We start from the raw sequence: 4,912 nt of genomic DNA, 5'->3' as shown, positions 1-4,912 counted from the left end.
TTAAACTAACTGAAATTACTATTTATGACTATAATGTTGAGTCCTAAAATATCTGAACAGTGTGTCGAACCTCAGAAGCAGTCTTGCACACATGTTGTACTTGTTACACATGCTGCTGTCTTGTGGGCTGTTGTATTTGAGTTTGAGGATGTGTAGATGATGGTAGTGCTAGATGATAGTGTTCATGTGTCCTCTGAATGCAGGTTTCAGAAAATGTATGGCTGGATTTATATTATACTACTTTTATTCTGTTGATTTTGAATCTTGCACATAACAAATATCCTCATTTAGAAACTAAAACTAAGACTGAAACTAATAAAAACTAAAGTAAAACTGAGTTATTTCAAAATATAGAAACTAATAAAAACTAGTAAATCTGCCTCTAAAACTAATTAAAACTAACCACATTTGAAAACAAAAAGTCAAAACAAAATAGAAACTAAAACTAAAGAAAAATCCAAAACTATTATAACCTTGAGGAGAATGGCCAGACTGGTTCCAGCTGATAGAAAGGCAACAGTAACTCAAATAAGCACTCGTTACAACCGAGGTCTGCAGAAGAGCATCTCTGAACACACAACACGTCCAACCTTGAGGCGGATGGGCTACAGCAGCAGAAGACCACACCGGGTGCCGCTCCTGTCAGCTAAGAACAGGAAACTGAGGCTACAATTCACACAGGCTCACCAAAACTGGACAATAGAAGATTGGAGAAACGTTGCCTGGTCTGATGAGTCTCCATTTCTGCTGACACATTCGGATGCTCGGCTCACAATTTGGCCTCAACAACATGAAAGCATGGATCCATCCTGCCTTGTATCAGCGGTTCAGGCTGGTGGTGGTGGTGTAATGGTGTGGGGGAGATTTTCTTTGGGTCCATTAGTACCAATTGAGCATGGTGTCAACACCACAGCCTACCTGAGTATTGTTCTGACCATGTCCATCCCTTTATGAGCACAGTGTCTCCATCTTCTGATGGCTACTTCCAGCAGGATAACGCACCATGTCATAAAGCCCCAATCATCTCAGACTGGTTTCTTGAACATGACAATGAGTTCACTGTACTCAAATGGCCTCCACAGTCACCAGAGCTCAATCCAATAGAGCACCTTTGGGATGTGGTGGAACGGGAGATTGGGAGATTTAATTGCGTTATAGAACCTGTCTCTGTTTGTGTCTCTCTGCTGCTTGTGTGTGTGTTTGTGTGTGTGTGTGCGTGTGCGTGTGTGTGTGTGTGTGCGCGCATGTATCTGTGTTTGTTTGTGTGTATGTGTGCATGTATGTATGTGTGTGGAGGTGTGCGCATGTATGTGTATTTGTGCGTGTGTGTTTGTGTGCATGTGTGTGCGTGTCTGTCCATGTGTGTGCACGTGCATGTGTTTACGTGTAAGTATGTGTTTGTGTGTTTATCTGTGTTCATGCACGTGTGTGTGTGTGTGTGTGTGTGCGTGTGCGTGTGCGTGCATGTTTGTGCGTGTGCATGTATCTCTGCTTGCATGTGTGTGCATGTGTGCACATGTGTGTGCATGTGTGTGTCTGTATGCGTATGTGTGTGTGTGTGTGTGTGTGTGTGTGTGCGTGTGCGTGCAGGTTTGTGCATATGCATGTATCTCTGCTTGCATGTTTGTGTGTGCGCGCACATGTCTCTGCTTGCGTGTGTGTGTGCGTGTGTGGCTCCATCAGCGCCACCAGGTGCTGGTTTGGGCCGGTGCCCGTCTGGATCTGCTGGAACTCATGAAGGCCAGAAACAGAAAGCAGAGCCCAGAGACACACACACACACACACACACACACACACACTGCTGGCACACACAGCTCAATCCCACCGCAGGACGCCAGCTGCTGGTGTGGGCACAGGAATAATGCATGATGGGATACGGGTTTGAACATCATTCAGTGCCCAGGGGAGAGCAGGAGGTGTTCACATAAATCATAATCAACTGCACTCATTGACTACTGAATAAACACTGCTGCTGCATCACTATACACTGCGCCAGACACTACGGCTGCATACAAACATTATGTACTTCCCTTCAATAAGTGTGTTAAATACTGTATGTGAGCTGGCTTCATCCCAAATCGCATACTTCTCTACTATATAGTATGTTAAAACTGTTCCAGTGTTCTCCCTGTGTTGGTGTGGGTTTCCTCCGGGTGCTCCGGTTTCCCCCACAGTCCAAACACATGTGCTATAGGGGAATCGATCAACTAAATTGGCCATAGTGTATGAGTGTGTGTGTGAATGAGTGTGTATGCGTGTTTCCCAGTACTGGGTTGCGGCTTAAAGGGTAAAGGTAAAACATATGCTGGAATAGTTCATTCCACTGTGACGACCTCTGATAAATAAAGAGACTAAGCTGAAGGAAAATGAATGAATGAATATTTGCATTTAAATTGAGTATAAATACATTTCTTGTGGAATAATCAAATTTCAGACAATTAGAATAGTAATTTAAATAGATTTTAACAGCATAATCAATGACCTGCAATTAATTAATTTTTGTGTCTGCGCCAGTGGTGTAGTGGTTAGTGTGTTGACACATGCACTCTGGTACTCATGGCGACCCCAGTTCAGTACCCACCTCGTGGTCTTATGCTGATCCTTCCCCTCTCTCTGCTCCTTATGTTTTCCTGTCAAAACTCTCTACTGTCCTATCAAATAAAGGTGAAAACCCCGAAAAATAATTATTTAAAAAAAATCTTTTTCGCAGTTACTTATTTAAAAGTTATTTCATTATTTATAATTAAGTAAATTACCCAACACTGGTTCTCAGAAAAAGATTTTAAGAAATCAGCAAACCGAAATTTAAATTTAATGTAAAGATGAACCATAATATAGTAAAATGCTTGAATTAACGTGTTGTGGTGATTTTATAGTTGCTATGGTAACAACAACTATAGCAAATGATCTATTGTGGTGGTTCTACAATTGCTATGGTAACAACAATGGCAAATGATCTGTTGTGGGGATTCTACAGTTGCTATGGTAACAACAACTGTAGCAACTGATCTGTTTTGGTGATTCTGCAGTTGCCATGGTAACAGAAACAACAATAGCAAATGATCTGTTGTGAGGATTCTAGTTGTTATGGTAACAGCAACTATAGCATCTAATTTATTGTGGAGATTCTACAGTTGCTATGTTAACAACAACAATAGTAATTGATCTGATGTGGTGATTCTGTAGTTGCCATGGTAACACAACAACAATAGTAATTGATCTGTTGTGGTGATACTGTAGTTGCTATGTTAACACAACAACTATAGTGATTGGTCTGTTGTGATGATTCTACAGTTGCTATGGTAGCAACAACTATAGCAAATGATCTATTGTGGTGGTTCTGCATTTGCCATGGTAACAACAACAACAATAGCAAATTATCTGTTGTAAGGATTCTACAGTTGCTATGGTAACAACAACTATAGCAACTGATCTATAGTGGAGATTCTACAGTTGCTATGTTAACAACAACAACAGTAATTTATCTGTTGTGGTGATTCTACAGTTGCTATGGTAACACAACAACAATAGTATTTGATCTGTTGTGGTGATTCTACAGTTGCTATGATAACACAACAACTATAGTGATTGATCTGTTGTGGTGATTCTGCAGTTGCTATGGTAACAACAATAGCAAATTATCTGTTGTGAGGATTCTACAGTTGCTATGGTAATGGCTATGGTTGCTATGGTAATTGATGTTACCATAGCATTTGTAATATGTAATATGGCAATTGAATTGTTACCATAGCAACTGTAGAATCCTCACAACAGATAATTTGCTATTGTTGTTACCATAGCAACTGCAGAATCACCACAACAGATCAACCACTTTAGCAACTGATCTATTGTGGTGATTCTACAGTTGCTATGGTAACAACAACTTTAGCAACTGATCTATTGTGGTGATTGTGCAGTTGCTATGGTAACACAACAACTATAGTAACACGCTCACCTGGTCAACAATGGTTGCTGTTGCACGTGTAGATGGATGTCGCCGGAAGTCGCTCTGTTGAAATGAACAGTTGCTTGTCGCTTTGCCGCTGCGAGTCGTTCATAGTGTGAATGAGGCTTTACACTACAATACACCACAGTTTACCATAGTAAACACTAAAGCATGCTATACTACAGTACTACCGATTATCAGTTCACCATGGTTAATACTACAGTAAGCTGGAGCATTCGTTAAGAAAGAGTTACTTTACTTTAGTATGCTTCAGTTACTATAGTATTGAGTGATTTCAGGATGCAGGACGTCTGACACACCTAATCAGGTTTGCAAATCTTCAAGTGTTAAACCTCATTATGCCGCTTTCCACACTTCAATATGTTGAACTAGCAGCAGAAAAAAAGCCCAGCGTGTCAATATCTTCCACCTAATTACACACCAGTTCCTTGGTTTGGGGCCCGTGGGACGAGCGCAGGATCATATTACCCATTCCTGGGCAAATAACAGTTTAACATTTCTGCTCGCTGCCGTCAGACACAAATTAAATTCTGCAATTCGTCAGCAATGGCTGTTGATTTCCATATTTCCCAGAGGAGGGCAGAGCGGCGGCGGCGGCTGGAATAATGTTGCTCTGATCAGCCGGAGCGCATCCATAAAACCTGCTGAACGCCTCACAGGTGGCTCCTTATTATGGAGACGTCTTTTTTTCCCAGCGTTTTAAAGACGTTCACCAGCTCCTGTTGGACTCCTGGATTTCACAGTCACTTCTGAATATAATGGAGCGTCCCAAAGCACACATCTGTCACTGCAGTCGGGCAGCATGCTAACATTCTTCTCTCATTTTTTGTAGTGAACTTAGACATGCGCCAATATATATTGTCAAAAATATCGGTAAATGGGTGGCATGGTGGCCTCACAGCAAGAAGGTGGCTGGTTCGAGCCTCAGCTGGATCAGTTGATGTT

This window comes from Danio aesculapii, chromosome 2 (genome assembly GCF_903798145.1).
Source record: "Danio aesculapii chromosome 2, fDanAes4.1, whole genome shotgun sequence".
Lineage (NCBI taxonomy): Eukaryota > Metazoa > Chordata > Actinopteri > Cypriniformes > Danionidae > Danio > Danio aesculapii.
Note: the sequence above shows the minus strand (reverse complement) of the source record.